Here is a 20393-nt window from a genome sequence, read left to right on the forward strand (position 1 = left end):
TTTATACACCAGATATTAAATTGGAAAATACAGTTTATAATATGATGTAAGTTTATTCAAGAAAAAAGTTTGATACAAAATCTACCCCCTCTTTCGTTTTTGGTTATAGGGGTGGGGGGGGGGGGGAATTTTATACACCAGATATGAAGTTGGAAGAAAACAAATATATCTGAGAAAACCATATTCAAATCGGATCAGTAGTTTTCATGTTAAAAAAAAAGTTTGATACGATATCTGACCCCCTCTTCGGCCCCCTTAAAGGGGTGGGGGAAAAATTGTATACACCAGTAGTGCTAGCACGGCGACCAGCGGAAATGCGAAAGTATGGACAAACTGTGGAAATAAACCTAAGGTGCCGTTCCGATCTTTTTTCGTTCCGAAAAATTTAATTAAAATGCCACTTTATGACAGACTATAGTCACAAACTGTGGAGATAAACTTAAGGTGCCGTTCCGATCTTTTTTAGCTCCGAATAATTCAATTAAAAAGCCACTTTATGATAGACTATAGTTCTAAAAATTCAAATAATATCCTACATTATGACATGTACTATAGTGTGTCATAAAGTGGTATTTTAATTGAATTTTTCGAAACGAAAAAAGATCGGAACGGCACCTTAGGTTTATTTCCACAGTTTGTCCATACTTTCGCATTTCCGCTGGTCGCCGTGCTAACACTACTGATGTTAAATTGGAAAATACAGTTAATAATATGAAGTTAGTCCATTGAAGAAAAAAGTTTGATACAAAATTTGACTCTCTTTGATTGATTGAAATTTTTTTACACCAGATGTTAAGTTGGAAGAAGATAAATATATCTGCGAAAACCGTATTCAAATCGGATCAGTAGTTTTCGTGTTAAAGAAAAAAGATTGGCACAAAATCTTACCCCTCTTTTGACCCTTTGGAGAGGTGAGGGGAAAAATTTTTGTATACCAGATGTTAAGTTGGAAGAAGACAAATATATCTGCGAAATCCGCATTCAAATCGGATCAGTAGTTTTCGTGTGATGCTGGAACAAACATACAGACAGACAGACAGACAGACAAAAAACCAACCACAGTTTTGGCTTCTATAGCGATGTAGTAACAGCCCCCGCTTATTATTTTTTGGATATCTTTAATGTACAGAATTGTGATTTCTGTACATTAAAGATATCCAAAAAATGATAAGCGATTGTAACAATTTGGGAAAGAAAAAAAAATGTATTTTTGTGAGGAGCGTTTTCCAAAAAATTTAATAACTGTAATAAATAAAATATTATTAAGTATATTATTAATATTTAAAAATCTAAATAAATGCCTACACATTTGTATAAATTCTGGATTCGTAGGTTGCTAACAACCCTTAGAAGCGAGACAGTGGCAAGGTTGACGCAACCAGCACTAAAATGAGATACAAATTAGATAATAACCACACACCCACATGCTTTTAATTAACAAGTTTAAAATATGACATTCGCCATTTTATGAACCGCAATATAAAATGTTAATGTGTTTGTGTAGGTATAATATTATAAACTTTGTAGCTTTGTATGCAATAAAATAAAGTTGCCCTGAGCGCTTTTAAACTAATATAGCGCACATGTTGGACATAATGTAAAAATACTTACGTAGAAAAATACTTATTTATTTTTTTCAAAGTTATACATTTTTAAACATAAAATTTGTTCGTAAAAAATGTGTGGGTTTGAAAAAATATCTTTTAAAATTATGTCCAATAGTGTTCTGCGAGTTGTATGATAATATGCATTAATGTTTTATATTTTATTTTTAATCTCAATATTTTCTCTTTGGCCAAATTGAAAGAAGATAGAAAAAGACCGGAAATATAAAAAAAACGGGCAACATAAGATCCATATTATTTTAATTGCCTAAATTTTCCTGATCCTAAAGCCTCCATTTATGCGAAAAAAAAGAAAATTTTCAATTTGTTAGTTATCCACCATTTCAATTGTGAACCGATTCAGCCAACCGATCACAAAGTACGGCTTGATGTGTGACCGTCTTTGATTCGCCACAAACAATCCAATTGCACTCAAATTGTCAATTAAGTCAGATCTGTCGGGAAATTACTTGAGTTCGTTGGAAACTGAGCAAGAACTTTGGGAATCTTGTACGTTCAATATATAGGTACACAAAAACGGGGAGCCTATATGCAACCATGTCAACACAATGATTTAGTGTGACACCCTCCATAGTCCGGTCGTCAAAAAATAAAAATTTGGTCATTGACCTAATAAAACGTGTTTCATTCCTACACAAAATATAGCGTACACAGAAAATGACTCATTGAGCATGTGCAATTTTGAGAAAGTTAAATAAATAAAGAAAAACATCTTTAAACGTACATAAGTATTAACTATGTTTCTCCAACTTTTGAAAAAAAAAATTACTAATCTGACCTATACTTCATAAGAAAATCGTTATAACTTCTAAACTATCTGACTTAGAGAATTGAAACAAATTTTTTTATTTAATGAAAACTTCCTCTTTCTTTTTAAAACAAAAAATAACCAGTTTAATCCGCTAGATTTTTCACAAAAAGCCATTAATTAAAAATACAGATTTTTTTTCTTAAACTTTGGTTTTTCTATGTTTAATTTCACGAAATGTATAACATATTGCCTGTGTAAGCGTAGTACACAAGTTTAACTATCAAATGAGACCTTTTTTATCTTCATAGGATACTTACATGAGAAATACTGGTCACATTAGTGTAAAGGCTGAGAAAAACTAAAATGGTTGCCATTTTACAACCGTGAGAGAGAGAAAAAATTTGAGAGCCAATTTGTCGATAAAATATGCCATAGATGTACACTAAAGGATCGGACACCAGTGTCGGGACACATTGTATACATTTTTCATTAATTTGGCTGCCAGTAAAACCGAACGTAGCAGATTAATTTTTATTCGCGGCCATTTTTCCACGTTTCCATTTTTAAAATTATTCACAAACGGCTATTGGCGCTGTACATTTGTGTCACAATCTCCTCGAGAGCCCAGACTTCATCACGTGCATTATGTGATGAATGCAAATGGCTGCAGGTGCACAAACAAAAATTCACAACAAAGTTGATGAAACTGACAAAAACTGAAACTGCAAAGCGACTGTTGAAATAACTGATCAGCATCAGCTAAAAGTAAAAGATTTTAGCTAGCTAAGCTAAAATAGCTACATCAATTAGTGTTTATTCCTGTTCTCCATTTAGATTCTATTGCGATAAACTATGAATTGAAGATAGGGAAAACCCGAAAATCTTTTACTAAATTCAATTTCCTAGCAGACGTCTTTTGCATTAAATTCGGGTTACCATAAATTTTGAGCGGTCCCCGGGACAAAATTGAATATGACACCGTGTGTGCTCCACTGATTAAAATGGTTACACCCTACACAGGTTGTCTTAAGATTGAGGTTTGGAAGATATTAAGAGGATTCCACACCGCCCTTTTTTCCATACAAACGTTGTCCCCTGTTTCCTCCCTGGATAATGCTAGTAGAGTTATAATTTTTTTCCTGAATATCTACGGCCACTAATACAATGTCCCTATGTTTTCTTTTTTTTCATAATTTAATTATTAAATAAGATATGAACGTTCAAAAACCCAAAAAAATGGCCAGATTTTCCACTGTGTTCAAACGTCCAGAAAACAGATTTGGCTAGATTATACAAAAAAAGCAAAACATAGGAACACAGCTCAAGCCTTTTTTTAATCTTTAATGAAAAAAGTACTTAAATCGGTTAAGTTTTGGAGAAGGAATCAGGGGACAACGAATCGTTGATTTTCTGGATTTTCTGCAGTTGTCTCTATCGCGTTCTGCGGTATAGGCTTGAGGTAAGGGAGACAACTATAGATATTACACGTACTTTTTTTTCATTTCTCTAGCCCCTGTTGTATCCTCTTAAGGTTTATTAAAGTTACAATAAACGGTTATTGTAGTTAAAAAGTTTTATGTTTTTAAAATAAAATATATGGTAGGAAAAGTAATTCGAAACAAAAAAATATTATTTTTTCAATAAGTAGATACAATTATTTTGAAGTATGTTACATATTGTATAACTTATAAGTACAACAGAATATTTTACATATATGTAACAATTATTGTAAAAAAGTTCTTTTCCTAAGCCCTTCCTATTCTAATGCCGTCGATCTACATTATTATTTCGTGCACCTCATGTTTAGTAGATGTGCCTAATGTGAACTGAATTCGTAATGAGGACCGGTGTCCATAGTGTAAATCAGTGGCGTAATGTGACTTTACTGGTAAACCAGTGTTAGTGTTACTATCATGTCAGAGTTTAGGTTCACTCTGTGTTAAGTATTCATTGTTAGTTGTTACTACAGTTAGTAACAACTAACAATGAATACTTAACAACCAATGTTCAGCAACTTGACTTTTAGGTTCACTTTTACGGATTTTCAAAATAATATTATTGCTGGGAAATTGTACAATATTTAAAATGTGATGTAATGTCGTTTGATTTTAGATTTTTCTTTGAATACGTAAAAGCTTGAATTTAAAAACTCGAAGTAATGTGTTTTATTGCCGCACTCAGAGTGGAACATTTAATTACTGTAATTAATTCAAAATTTTGACATCAGCTCCATACATTATCTGTCAAACTCTGCATTTAATTGAAGGTTAATCATAACTTAATGTATCTGAGTCCGGCGGTAAGCGACCATGCTAGTCATAACAGAAAGCGTAAGTGTGTTATGCTTGTCTATCTATTACCTTTTCCTGAGCTGCTGAACCGATTTTGATAAAATTTGTTACGGAGATAAATGAGTACTGGGAATAGGACATAAAATTATTTTTGCGGACAAATGTCCTGGAAAAACGATTAAAAGGGGTGTGGGTTTATTCAGACCGCAACGGACGCGTAGATGCATTACTGTATTTGCGTGAGATGTCTTGGAAATCTGTCAAATCCATACAAATTTAGAAATGCATCTACGCGTCACGTTAAGGTCTGAATTGACCCTTATAAGTTAACATATTTTTGCTTTGTTTATTTTCGTATTTTATATGATTTAAAAAATAAGGTATGAAGATAAATATCAAGTAAATATTTAAGTGCAGAAAGAAGTATGACTGTCCTAAAACCACAAGGTTCTTCGTTGCACAAAGTTGCCTCTAGAAGTTTATAAAATGGAATATAACTTTGGAATGAGGTATAAATTTTCCTTATAAAAAGCTCTTCTAAGACTTTGAAAGTAAAGAACTAAAACGCTTAGACGTGTTTTTCATACAGAAAATATTGCAAGCAGAAGACAAGTTTGTGAACTCTATAAACTATAAGTAATAGTTTATTGTATTTTGTATTTATAAGAAAAAAACATGTTTACCGTCTACTGGGACGCTAAGCAAAAGATTGAATAGTTTTTTTTAAACATTCTAGACAGACCACGCTATAAATACCCTACCATACCACCCTGAAATATATTTATTTGATTTATAAAGGTTTTTATACTTTTTATTTTATTTAAACTTTATTTTCGGCATACACATTTTGACCAGCTGTTCCTTTGAATAATTCTTCTAAAAATAATAAAATTCGTTAACTTAATTTTGTGAGAAATATTTATTCAAGCTTAATTCGCTGTCAAAACCTTTTAGAAGTGAAACTTAAATACAAATGTATGTTTGTTTAACGTCTCGCTTTGACGCTTAGTGGCCAGTTTATTAACTTATGGACTTACAAGTCAAATAATATCACAAATCACGATAACTATATTGTTCGTTATTAAGGCTGTTTGGAGCCAATTAAACCAGATCGCCACCATATTGTAAAATGTAACGACTTTTTTAACCGACTTCCAAAAAAACGAGGAGGTTATATGTTCGGCTGTGGATATTTTTTAACTTATGTCTTGTCAGTCCTGTCTTTTTAACTGTTAGGGTCAATTCAGACCGCACCGATTTAAAAATGCATATACTCGTAACGCGCAGTCGCATCTCTTGATTTGTACTGAATTGACAGATTTCGTGAGCGTGAGATGTCTTGCAAATCTGTCAAATCCATACAAATTTAGAAATGCATCTACGCGTCGAGTGCGGTCTGAATTATTGTTATAGCTCTATATGGGTCAATTCAGACCGCAACGCGACGCGTATTTTGACGTGGGAGAGCCATGCTTCGGCACGAATGGGCCGGCTCGACCGGAGAAATACCACGTCCTCACAGAAAACCGGCGTGAAACAGCGCTTCCGCTGTGTTTCGCCGAGTGAGTGAGTTTACAGGAGGCCCAATCCCCTACCCTTTTCCTTTCCCTACCCTCCCCTATTTCCTTCCGTACCCTCCCCTATTCCCTTCCGTACCCTCCCTTATTACCCCTTAAAAGGCCGTCAACGCACCTGCAGCTCTTCTGATGCTGCGAGTGTCCATAGGCGACGGAAGTTGCTTTCCATCAGGTGACCCGTTTGCTCGTTTGCCCCCTTATTTCATTAAAAAAAAAAAATCTGTACAAATTTACAAATGCATCTACGCGTCACGTTGCGGTTGAATTAACCCTATAACGTAGTATCGGCGTAGAGTTCGTCAACACGCCAGTAATCGCTAAATGCCATGAATATTAAAAACTCAATCAACTTCATAAAAACTATGGTCCGCTCCGCGTGTTGTAAAAATTAAACGAACGATTTAAATAAATACTGTTGTCGTGTTCCATCAATGTGACCCGTAAAAAAATTAATTACTTGTTATCAGAAATGCTTTTTTAAAATTAATCGAATTCGACAGAAATATACCTTGTATTTAAAGCCATAATAATATTATGCCAACAATATATTTGACGACCTCTGTGGCTCAGTGCTGAGCGCGTCGGTAGCTCAAGCCGGGGGTCGCGGGTTCGAATCCCGCCGTCGGAACAAAAAGTTTTTCAAAGTTCCTGGGTCATGGATGTGTATTAAATATGTGTATCATATAATAAAAATCTTAAATATATGTATAGTATAAAAAGTTTTAAATATATATCCGTTGTCTGGTACCTGTAACACAAGTCCTTCAGGTACTTACCACGGGGCCAGACTGACGTGGTGTGAAGCGTCCATAGATATTATTTTATTATTATTATAATATTTTCAAAAAGTGTATTTCTTAATATTTTAATATGATTTAAAGGGTTCATATAAAGATGCATTCATAATAATAATTCAACTAAATAAGGCAATTTTGTCAGTTACGGGGGTCATACTGAAAGTGTTTAGAACTAGCCAGTTAGAAACATTACTAATGAAAACTTTTTTTAAATTACAATTTCAGAACTCTTAGGTAACATAATCTGGTATATTACATTTATTTGTCGTTTGTTTTGGTGAATTGGCGGCAAATCTAAAACTCTTGTTACACGTGAAAATTAACAAATTTGACAATGACATAAATAATTTATGACTTTCGTTATGGGCTTACTAAATAACAAAGCTTTGATAGGCTGCTATTACCATTTCATAATGAAGCCTCATCTCGTGTCACTATTTAAAATTGGTTTAACGAGTTTAAACGTGGACGTAGCAATCTCATTTATGATCCGCGTGCGGGACGTTCTTTAACAGCAACTACTGAACTTAACATTAGTGTTGTGCGACGCATGATAGAGGGAGATAAAAGAGTGATTTACCAGCAGATACGGGCAAGCCTAGGCATTGCTATGAGTCAAGTTCAAAAAATATTACATGAACATTTAGGCGTCAGGAAGCTTTGTACCAGATGGATTCCCCATACTTCAATCGACGACCAGAAACGCCTTCCCATGGACTGGTGTCGCCAAATGTTAGATAAGTTCAACGGCGGTGACTCAAATGCTGTATTTGATAAGCTCACAGGTGATGAAAGCTGGATATATTGCTACGAACCCGAAACCAAAAGACAATCAGCTCAAGGGGATTTTCCTTTCGAGGTTTGGCCAACTAAGGTAAAGAAAGGAAGAAGTCAAGGCAAAAAGATGATTGCCTCATTCTTTGGTCGGAAATGTAATTTTGCGACAGTTGTGCTAGAAGATGAAAGGACAGTTACTGCAGAATGGTATGTCAATCGCTGTATGCCTGTTGTCTTGGAAAAATTTCGATAGCAGCGCCCTCGAAGCAGGACACTTCTTCACCACAACAATGCTTCAGCGGACTCTGCGAGACGGACTGTTGAATATTTGACTATGGCACGTATTGAGATATTGAGTCATATGCCATATAGTCCTAGCCTGGCGCCCTGCGGCTTTAATTTATTCTCAAGAAATAAAGATAAAATTCGAGGTACTCGCTTTACGAGCCCTGAAGATGCGATGAAAGCGTACGAAAATGCCACAGAAGTGACCCCTAAGGAAGACTGGGCCCACTGCTTTTTTCGGTGGTTCCATCGAATGCGACGATGTGTAGAGAGGAACGGAGATTACTTCTAAAAACAATAAAAGTATTGTCAACTTTCTACATTAAGCCGTTTTTCATTTTCTAAACATTTTCAGTGTTACCTAGGTATTAACGTGTGATTATCTGTTTAATATTTCGATTTGACTCAACGTTTTTTATTGAACATACATAAAAGATCGAAGAAATAAGCCACTTTAACTCTTAAATTACCTTAATTTATCATCAAAATGAAACGTTCGGTTACAACTATAAATTCCGTGGGCAGCTTTACAGAAAATTTACAGCTTAATATGTTGCTTCAAGCGCACTAACACGCGCCATTTCTCCTGTAACGTATTAACCAGTATCTTAGCTATATAAAGAACCAATATACCATTCCTCGGAGCAATAACTTTGATACTTTACACTGCTGCATTTGAGTGCGACTTGTTTGTAACATTTACTGTGTACTTAGAAGCTATTTTATGCCCATTGTTAAACCGAGCTTGCTTATGACTATGAGTACCTTTTTGAAGTAAAGGAGTAAATAAGTATCTTTACGGCGGTCACGTGACCTGATTGAACATTTGTAAGACGATGTAAAGTGTGCATAGATATTTAATAAGGGTTAATTATTAAAATTGTATCTCCAAAATTTGTTTACATTTGTAATAAAAAATCAGTTGCATTAATCAGTCTTATTCAGTTGTCATAACAGTGCGCTCAATTTATCTATATTATATCAATAAAAAAACAACACAAAAATTAGGAAGCAACAAGATTCATTTAAAAAATAAAATGAAGAATAGGGATTCTTCATTTAAAAAATAAAATGAAGAATAGGGATGAAAAACCATCTCGTCATTGTTCCACATCCAAACTACGGTTCCCCGGATGACTTCGTAAAAGTTTTCAAATTAAAAACGAAGATAGATGCTCCTATTGAAATCGACGTAGAAATTAATCATATGACATCGAAGTCCCAATGTTGAAAAATGAAGTCAATTCTTTGTTTGAGAAAATTCCAATCGGCTTTGAATATTAAGGTTTCTTTTATGAGATTCCTTTACCAGATGAGAATGTCATCGCAGAATGTTAATCTCTTCAATACTCGTCAATAGAATTAATTAGTTTAAGTTAGAGTCAGTAGATTTATTCCGTGTAGATTAAGAAGCTTGGCTCTACATGATGAGATCTCATATCTTTTTCACAGGGCCTTATGTGACGGTCTTGGCAACATTTTACTAGAAATATTTTTGGTGGAATTTCAGTTGTTTTTATAAGTGAGTACTTACTTATTTAAAGGTTTTTTAGTTACTGTCTACAGTCCCGTGTAATCTCTTATGTCCTAATTCATAAAATATCTAAAGTATTACAGCTATTACTGATATCATATCCTGAGAATATGAACTATCTGGTACATGTATCGGAAACGAACTCTATGAGAGTTCAAAATAAAACCAGCCAAGTGCGAGTTGGATACGCCCATGAAGGGTTCCGCAGCAGCAATAAGGTTTAATTTTATGAAATTAAAAGGTTTTTGATTTATTTTTATATTTCAGTTGATTTAATGAAAGTTAAATATAATTAAGGTTTACCATTTATGACGTATAAAAAAACTACTTGCTAGATCTCGTTCAAACTAATTTTCGTTGGTGGTTTTTATAGTAATCATCATATATTTTTTTAGAATTATCATCACTTTAAAAGTTAGAGGGGGGGGGGGGGGGGGCACACATTTTACCACTTTGGAAGAGTCTCTCTCGCAAACTATTCAGGTTAGGAAAAATAATATTAGAAACCTCAATATGATTTTTGAAGACCTATTCATAGAAACACGCTTAAATTAGATGAAAAAAAATAATCGTTTCAGTTGTGGGGACCCCTAACATTTTTACTATTTTTTCCATTTTTGTATCAAAATCTTAATGGAGTTCACAGACTACATCTACCTACCTAGTTTCAATTGTATAGCTTTTATAGTTTCGGAGAAAAGTGGCTGTGCCATACGGACAGACAGACAGACATAACGAATCTATAAGGTTTCCGTTTTTTGCCATTTGGCTACGGAACCCTAAAAACGACAAAACACTTCGAGGAAAGGTAGGTACACCAGGGCATGTACCTACCTAGCCGAAACTTTTTCGTTTTCGCTTCGTTATAGAAGACGAGTCGAACGTCAACGTCATAATTAACGAACGCTTATGTCAATTCCATACATTTTCATCGGCGATTCTATAACGAAGCGTAAACGAAAAGATTTCGGCTCACCCCCCTGTAGTGTCGCGACGACACGTCGTCTGCCGCAACTTTATGTAGTCGGCTTCCAACTTGTATCATAGTTCTATAAAATCGCGCCTATGTTTGCGTGTACCTGATTCAGGCGCGCTTATAATATTATGAGCATACAATACTCATTCTGTGCCTACTTCTTCCTTTAATGTTCGTCATAATATAAATGATAGCACCAAATAAGCAAAGACATTATTGAGTTCAAATTAACTACAGAGATTGATATAGCAAATACGTGATGGGGAAATTCAAATACCAGAAACCTTTTAGGGATTCTCAATAAAGGTTGAAACGTGATACATCGAGAAACATCCGATATACGTCGTTAAAAGTAAGCAAAGATATGCTTGCAAAGTTGTGCTAAATGTTGCGTCTTCCGATATCATCCGCCATGATTCAAAAAGATCGAAACTAAAAAAAAACACTTAAGCTCGTCTCCCGCAGCCGGACATTTTTGACAGTTCCCTTCTACTGCTAACTTCGAAGTATTTAAACTTTCAGGTGGTTTGGCAGAGGGAGGCAACTATGATATAAGTGTCTAACAGTGCGAAGCGAGATTCTTACAGTTATCTCGAAGAAAATCGACAAATAAAATATAAAATTTCATACTTTATGGAAGGTTACACGGGACAATTACTCGTTTCGATCGATCGACCAGAAAATCGTCCAATCGATCTTTTGAACGTAAAATCGTTTGCGATATTGCTACACACGTACAATTTGTCGTTCGATTTTAACATCGAGGAGATAAATCGTTACGATAATTGTCCCGACCTTAAGAACTCTAAAAGTTATCGCGTCCGAAGTTACTTCGTGTCCATAGCTGCTCATGCTGGTCGTTCTTACCTTTCAGCTTTTATAAATGACGTTAGTCTGGCTATCGCCTGGCTCTTGGATTATAAAATTTAGTTAATTGCGAACCCGAATTAGATATTTTGTCATAAGCAGCTGATTTGAAAGGCGCCAAAACGCATGGGGAATAACGGTAAAATTTTGGCACACTGCAGATGCTGATGAGAAGTTAATTATTAAGACCAAAAAATAAAAACAACGATCGTTTGTGATAAAATATTGTACTCAAAATCAATAGCAGAATAATTACTGGCGAGGAGTGGTAGTTAATTGGGTGTAATTTAATACTTTGATTAGGGTAGTTACAATATATAATGGGTTTAACCTTCATAAATCATGAGGGACTCCAGTTGCAAAATATAGCTATTTTTAATGTCTAATACTATTAAAGCTTAAAAATACTTAGAAGTTATTAACTAGGCTTTTTAGCATTCTAAGTGCTTTTTGGCTATGTAGTACAAAATTAATTACTTATCACTATGAAATCAATTTAAATTATGAAAATATTTTATTTATATTATATTTTATTTCTACTACGCAACTTTTTCAAACACTTAATTTATCTAATAGGTACGAAAGTTTTGAGAAAAGTATAAATCATTCTAGTTTTTTTCAAGTCGGTTCAAACTGAATTTTCAGTACACGCATAAACAAATGAAGAACGAGGCCAAGAGATTCTAAAGTTGGCGTTTTCTTCTCTAACTGCGTCATTTAAAATAATTTATGACCACTAAAATCATATTTTGTAGTTTTGTTTTTGCACTGTAAAATAAACTGATTTATGTTATCTTACGTACGAAGAAATTGTGTGAATTGTAAGGGTCAGTTGCCATCGAGACGAAACAAAACCTGGCAATGTATTATTCCAATATTATACAAATTGTATTTCAATTATTATCTATTGCTTTTAAGGCTCCTCTCCAGGTTAAAACATGATGGATATCCATGACTGCCAACTTGGCTGCACCAGAGATCTACGCTGAACAGTAGGCACAATCGTCATCGATGCTCCTTTTGAAATTGACGTAGAAATTAATCATATCATATTATAACAAAGACCTAATGTTGAAAAATAAAGTCAATTCTTTGTTTGAGAAAATTCCATTCGGCTTTGAATAATAAGGTTTTTTTGTGAGATTCCTGAACCAGATGAGAATGTTTTCGTAGAATGTTCATCTCGTTGATACGTAATATTAAAGAGAGATGTTATGTTAATATTACAAGTATTTATTCTATTGCTTTTTAGGCTCCTCTCCAGATAAAAACATGATGGATATCCATGATTGTCAACATGGCTGCACCAACGAGCTAAGCGCTACAGTAGGCACAATCGCCATCGATTGTTATATTGTGCAAACAAAGATGAATAATAAATAATGAATATACATTATGATTCGCTTACCCGTCGCGGGCCGCACTGCCGCATTATAGATCGCTTTGCATTTTGTCTCGTCTCGTTTCGTAGTTAACTAACTCACGTAAAATACATCTTGACTTATTGTAGGTATAGTTTGAAAGCTTTTATAAAAACTAGGTCACAGACACTACAGTAAAATATCGCGAGGATGACGAAGCTGTATAAGCCTAATACTTACTAAGATTATCCTGACTATTTGCGATTACGTTATAAATGTACATTCATTGGCCAATGAGCATACAAAATTTATCAAAAACGAGCGGTACTACGGAACCCTATATTGTGCGTGGCCCGACACGCACTTGGCCGGTTTTTTTTTCTTTTCTTCAATTAATAGAGATAAGAGGCAAAACTTTCTATAAATATCTATCAGTCTTTCATAGACACGTCTGAAACTTGCATTTGAAATTATAATATACTAGCTGTTGCCCGCGACTTCGTCCGCGTGGACTTCAGTTTATAGCGCGCGATGTCAACAAAATTGGTGTCAAAAGCTTTTATAAAAAAACCCTGATACCCCTTAAATCAATACAGCTGTGCAGTGTGCAAACAATAAGTACTTCATTTTTGTATGTTAAACTTTATATATTATGCCAAATTTTAAAGCTTATTTAGCCCCCCAATTACACAACTTTACCCATAAACTATTTATCATTGATAGGTTTAGCCCCAATTTCACCAACGTCTGTTAGTGTTAACAGCTTGTTAAAATATCCTGTCTTCTCTTTCATTCATATGAAAAACGAAACAGCTAACGTGATACTAATTCGAGCATTAACTTTAACAGTCGTTGGTGAAATTTGGTCTTAAGGTTACGTCACTGCCTGCACAGATAAAGTACTGAGTTATTTAATACCGTAGAATAGATATAACAATCGAAAAAAATCGAGACTTAAATGTAAGATGATACCACCTCTTATAGAAAGACTTTTGAGCAAGCGTCAGCGCGATGTAGAAGACGCACGGCGCCATCTATTATGAATTTTTTGAACAAATTTACGACCCTTACAACCCTTTTTTCCAGTAAAAAAGTAGCCTATGTCCTTTCTCAGGCTTTAGACTATCAGTATACAAAATTTCATTACAATCGGTTCGGTAGTTTTGGCGTTTGGCGTGAAAGCGAGACTGACAGACAGACAGACAGACAGAGATACTTTCGCATTCATAATATTAGTACAGATTATGTGCACACTGCACAGCTGTTTTTGGGTATTTTGATTAATTAAGGGCCGCGCTACACCGGAATGGCAGCGGCGAGGCGAGCACTTTCAGCGCTGCCATTCCGGTGTAGCGCGCTGTGCGGCCCTAAGAGGGGTACCACTTACCAGGGTTTTAAAAAGTTTTTAAATTTGACACAAATTTTGTTGACACCGCGCGCTATAAACTAAAGTCCACGCGGACGAAGTCGCGGGCAACAGCTAGTTATGAATAAAAACAATAATATATAATAAAGTAGGTACCGTATGATTAGTTCTGTTATAATAATGAAGTAAAAAATAAAGCGCCATCTGTTTTCATATATTAGAATTAAAATGTAAAAATATTTTCTGGATGGAATATAGGCCAACACAACACACTCGAACTCCTTAGAAATGCAGTAGGAGTTCTATAAGATAAGATAGATTGATTATTATTATAGCAAGTGATAATATTATTAAACATAATATTCTAACGTATTAAAAACTATAAACAAAAACATAATAACTAATAAGTATGATTAGTTCTATGTTACAACGAAGTAAAAAAAAGCGCCATCTGTTGAATCGTATTAGAACTAAAATGTTCATTGCATGGCGTCGATATATTTCTGGATTTTTTATAATATTATACATAAAATATATTTAAGATTTTTGAAATATTATTTTAATACACATCCAAGACCCAGGAACATTGAAAACTTTTTGTTCCGCCTGCGGGACTCGAACCCAGGACCCCCGGGATGAGCGCTGGCCACGCGCAATGCGAAGTAATTTTCATCGATATTTTCATGGAAATAAGATATTTTCCCACATCAAAATGTAGCCTATGTCCTTTCTCAGACTCTAGAATAACTGTGTACAAAATTTCATTGCAATCGGTTCAGTAGTTTTGGCGTGAAAGCGAGACAGACAGACAGACAGACAGACAGACAGACAGACAGAGATACTTTCGCATTTATAATATTAGTATAGATTGGATGTAATTTTAAATAATACTCATCGATTGGCCTTTTAAAATTAAAAAAATATATACCAAAATACACGATGCTGCACCGATCGATCGGCCTTGGATCATACGCCAAGAACGGTAGCGACTAGCGAATAACGAAAATATAACTACGCCAAATTCTCGAAGGAACACCGCATATTTTAAAACGGGAAATAATAAAACGAGCGAACAAAAAATTACTTTGCGACTGATGATGAACATACTGTTTTAATAACATAAGCGGTATTAATTTGACTAAGCGAAAAATAAACTAAACTAACGACTAATATTGATTTATAATAAAATCCAGAACGAGCTTACAGAATGTGGATTGCGATTAATCTATTTCAGATATTAAAATTCTATCCGAGCGACTGTATTACTAAGTGAGTGACTGGAAATACATAGCGGGCAATTTCAATATTAAATATAGATTCAATTTTTCTAAGTGAGGTTATTTATTACGAGCTACTAAAAAGTTAATTTTGAGCAAACTTTTGTGAGCCGCTTTATTAATGATATTTGGTTACTGATATTCTATTTGAGGCTTTATATTTTATATTTTGATACGCGTTTTAATGAAAACTACATATTATTAAATGCGTGCGAATTTGAATGGGGGCGAGGCGACGAATAGTTGCAGTCAGGTGAGTTGGGCTGCGGACCAATACGACTTTTTTGGGTTAGGTTAGATGGCTAAGGCGGGAGCGTAGCGCAGCGAAGCTCCCGCCTTAGCCATCGCGGTTATTTCTTTGTAAACCACCCAGAAGTAGGAGCCCCGCGTAGCGGGGCTTCGTCAAATCATAATTGAAGCCAGTTGTTTTTTTTTTTGGTATAAGTCGCCATTAAAATTTTACCCATTTCTTTGACGTTTCGTTAAGGATTATAATTTGTGTAATTTATTAATGATTTTTATATATACAAACGGGGTTTACCCCCCCCCCCTCCCACTCCCCCCCCCTCCACTGCCCCCTAAATAGTTCGGTATAATTCAAAACTTTTACCGTTATATAATTTAAGTTCCTACAAATAGAACAACACATATTTTGGGATCATCAAATCAAAGTATGAAATCCTTTCTATCTCATAGCTACCACTTTTTTTCACATATAAAATTGTTGTTCCTCTTATCCAAATGAAGCTACTCACAAAAAAAATTTGTTCTATCCCTATCCGTAGTAGTCCCTGAATAAAAGTGTTTCATCAAATAGTTACCTATTTTATATAAATTTTTTTTTGTTTTAATGTGTGCTCATTATACTCTGCTCATCAGTGTATTTTTCAAAGTGGTTTTTGGTATTCGAAACACTTCATTTAAAATAAAATGCCGCTCAGTATAAAAATTACATTTGCCAAATATTGAAAAAAAATGCAGGACGTAACGTTGACACTCAAACATCTTAGGTCGCTCAAAAATTATAAAGCTGCTCATTTTGTATTTTAAGTAACTCAAATAAATAATTTCTAAGTTGCTGTTCTGTTAATTTCTCGTCACTGACTCTCAGTCGCTCAAATAGTAATTCTATAACCCAAATTTATTAATTTTGACCTAATACTACCCGTTTAAAACGTTTGGTGAAGTTCATTGGTTCTTATTTTGTTAGCATGTCCAAAGCAATAGTGGTATAATATATTTTCAAATGTTAATAAAATTGTAGTTAAACTTACCACAAATTCATTTTAAAATTTTGGTGAGTATTTATATTATTATGCAGTAATACGCTTCTGACCAGCTGCAGCAGTAAGACAAATAAAAATGTGTCGAGCTGAAAGCACCGATATTAAAGTGATGAGTAATTAATTTGTCGTACAACTTTTTTATTTCTTCATCAGATTACTTGAAGTCCCAAACAAAAAAGTTAACAACTTAAGGAATATCATTATAAGTTTCTCTTTTAAAACCCTTAAATATTATTAAACTTTGCAAGTGAATGTTTTATATTAAGAAACTCGTTTTGTGGCTAATTAAAATCATGATTTATAGACCTTGCATTATAGTTAAAATAAATTATAAGCGATAACTTTATGTATTATATTATTATTACGTATTTTCGCATCATAGCCATTATTAATTTCTATCCTGTTTCCGCACAAAAACGACCACAGACTGCGATATCAGAATTCAGATGCTATTATTTTTCATACATTCTGTTTTTATAGAAAAAAATATATTACTTAGTACAATGTACATCATATTATAGAATGTAGAGTGTAGACTCTATAAGAGGAATTTAACTAAATAAGCGCTATAATTTTAACTATTGAAATGTAGCCATTTTATTTATGCTTTATAAAGCAAAATAATAAAGAAGATAATATTAAAATTAAAAGAAAATCTGTCCGTATCTTTGGTAGTTTGTAAGTTAAAACGCATTCGGAAAGTTCAAGCAGTTCAAAATAAAGGAACGAATTGAAGTCTGCGGATGATTTGATAAAATGCAATGTCTTATTGTGTCGACTTTTATAAGTTTTCTATCAATGCAGATGTGGCTGGCATTATTTCGAGTTGCAGATAAAAGTTTCCTCCTAGTACGTTGAGGAACTTTGAAAGACTCGAGTAGAAAGTAAATGCAAATTGTATAATTTCTTCTCGTATTTTTCAAAGTTATTTTTAACAAAATATAGGGAAACTAAAGTAAAAGACTTAAAAAGAATAAAGTATATCTAGAACAATAATTAATGGTATTTGGATTATATTTAGTTAAAAACTACTTGTGGAAAATAAATATAATCATAAAAACCTGGTTTGAGAGTGTAAAACACTCAATTAGTTTCAACGCCCAATATATGCTAAAAAGAAATAAATTGGTGTTAGCAGGACATGTAAGGGATGTAGAAGAGCTAAGAACTAATGGCAATGTTATTTAATACGAGCCAATATAATTCGCCGAACATCGGTGACTTTAGCACCCTGTAAAACAAGTTCAAACGTAAGTACTCAACCAACTAAAAAACGTAACTAAACATTTGGATAAAGCAATTCTTAACATTTTTATTCATTCTTACAGATAGATAATACTTGTTGCTGGAGTAAAATGCAGCTGCGTTTATAACCAGAGCGGCAAGTGCAAACATATTGCTGCTTTAATCAGTAATAAAAATACGAGCAATACTTTATACTTAAAAAAAATAAATGTAATGTTTTTAAAAATCTTGTTTTTATTTATTTTTTACAACATTAATACTCTTGAAGAAAGTCGGAGTCTATAAATTTACTAAAACACTGCAAACATTCTTGATGTTTCTGAGTCTTTGCATTAATACACTTTCAATCAATGAGTTCCTAAAATAGTAACATAGAATATCATTGCTTTCAATATGGATTCTTACTCGAGCAATATCATAAGCCCTTTCGGTTTTCTCTTGAGAGTACTCATTTTGTTTTGCTCAAAATGGGGGCATAATAATTTTAACTTTTTGACCCCTTTCATCTAAAACTTGCTTACTTGAAAAACCTTTTTGATTCAAAACTCTATCTCCAGCTTCTAAAAGATCAGTTAAACTAGTATGTAGTATCTGGTTTATCGTCATATTTTGTGAGTCACTATTTCTTCCACCTAATACTTTGGATTTAAATTAAATATTCTATGAAACTATCACTGCAAGTTTTGTTGTCGGGTTATGGAGACCATGGTGATCCATCATTCATCAATACTAAAATAATAGTTAGGTACTCAATTAATATCTTTATCTCTCAATTAATTGACTTGACTGATAATGCAATTTTAGGTTATATCGAATCACATACTTTTTCATTTTTACAGCAGCTATCCATTTATATCTGATCTAATTTCCTAGTGGATTTAGGAAAAACATTAAATTTATATACTGACCACCTATTTCTGCTGTTATTTTTGCAGTCTACGATACAAAAACAATTAAGACCAATTTCTAAAAATTTCGAAACAATATCGACAAGTTTGTTTGACTATTAGCTGAGCCTATTTTTATGCATATTTTTGCCGCGGCAAGCGCGGCAATCGCTTTCTTTACCCCCTCCACCCACTTCGCACGCTCCGATATCGGCGAAACATGTAACGGTCATTGATTCCCTGTCAAAAACTTGTCATCTATATATATATAAAACTCAAAGGTGACTGACTGACTGATTGGCATAGTGATCTATCAACGCACAGCCCAAACCACTGAACAGATCGGGCTGAAATTTGGCATGCAGGTAGATATTATGACTAAACATCCGCTAAGAAAGGATTTTGATAAATTCCGACCCCAAGGGATTCAAATAGGAGATGAAAGTTTGTATATAATAATATTTCTTAACGCGAGCGAAGCCGCGGCAAAAGCTCGTTTTCTATATAAACCGCGACTGACAATGAAGTGTCAGATGTTGTCAATCGTGGCTTTGTATAGAAACTGACAAGTTTTTGATAGGGAGTCAATGACCGGCACCGCCATGTTTCGCCGAGTACAGTAGGTATAGTCTGTATACTTATTATTGACATAACAGTCACTGTTGCTTTTACTTCAGGCTAGCAGTAAATCTATACGTATGTTCGACGCGGTTTTTTTTATATCGTCCGCGAAACTTTTACTAAACGAAACCTAAAATCAGTTTTCACCACAGGTTTTCACCAATGATATTATATTATGTAATCAAAGATTATATTATAAAAAAGGGTTTTCACCTAATTTATTTGCGCAGTTTTGCAAAGAAGATGAATATGAAATGATACACACTACAATATTTTGTCATTCAAAATTTTATTGAGCGTCGATAAAGGGAATCAAAGTTATGATCGGAGCTAAACCAGACACGGGCTTAAATTTAGTAGCAGATAGACCGTGACACGGTTCCCTTACAGCGCCCCGGAGAATCCACTGCCGATAATCGTTATAATATCCTGGTGTATAATAATTCACCTGAAGATATTTTAACTGCGTTTGCTGGTATTAAAATTCCGAAGTGATTTAACTCCTTTGTTAAACGAGAAGTGTTCGCTTTTTATGTTGATTAAAAGAAAGTTGCATAGGATAGTTTTTACAGTGAAGTTGAAAAATATCGGATTTGACTGCGAAGCATTGCAGTATGGGCTTTTTGAAATAATCTATTGTTATTACTTTATTAGTTTTGTATGCTTACACCAAATAAATGTATTTTCTTTCTTTTATATTGCTCTGTAATTTGCTAGTTAAAAAAACTAAACAGAACGAAATTTCATTGCGGTATTGCTAGTAATAAAAATCTTGAATTTCTTCTCTACAAGAAATAAATCTCAAACTCTACTAACCCTTGAGTAACTAGAACTTAAGTACGACCCCGAGATTCCAGTCCACTCCATTCA

General features: G+C 34.0%; 1 protein-coding gene across 1 annotated transcript in view; it reads left to right on the forward strand.

The window, feature by feature from the left end:
• LOC121726388 (head-specific guanylate cyclase) overlaps positions 1-20393 on the forward strand; it is a 107509-nt gene that overhangs the window by 7347 nt on the left and 79769 nt on the right. The gene's annotated exons all lie outside the window — the stretch shown is intronic.

This window comes from Aricia agestis, chromosome 4 (assembly GCF_905147365.1).
Source record: "Aricia agestis chromosome 4, ilAriAges1.1, whole genome shotgun sequence".
NCBI lineage: Eukaryota > Metazoa > Arthropoda > Insecta > Lepidoptera > Lycaenidae > Aricia > Aricia agestis.